We start from the raw sequence: 248 nt of genomic DNA, 5'->3' as shown, positions 1-248 counted from the left end.
GAGGTCAAATCTCCAACAGCAAAAATAAATATAGATATAAAATATAAATATATAGCCTTGGTGGCCCTCCACAAAGTCTGAAACATTTATCGTGGTGCCAGGTTTAAATGGGGGCAAGTGCTCACTTCATCAGGGGATGATATTGTTGTTGTTTAGTCGTTTAGTCGTGTCCGACTCTTCGTGACCCCATGGACCAGAGCACGCCAGGCACTTCTGTCCTCCACTCTCCACAAAAGCTTATGCTAAAA

This window comes from Podarcis vaucheri (assembly GCF_965113315.1).
Source record: "Podarcis vaucheri genome assembly, chromosome: 13".
In the NCBI taxonomy this organism is placed as follows: domain Eukaryota; kingdom Metazoa; phylum Chordata; class Lepidosauria; order Squamata; family Lacertidae; genus Podarcis; species Podarcis vaucheri.
This window is presented reverse-complemented; position numbering follows the sequence as displayed.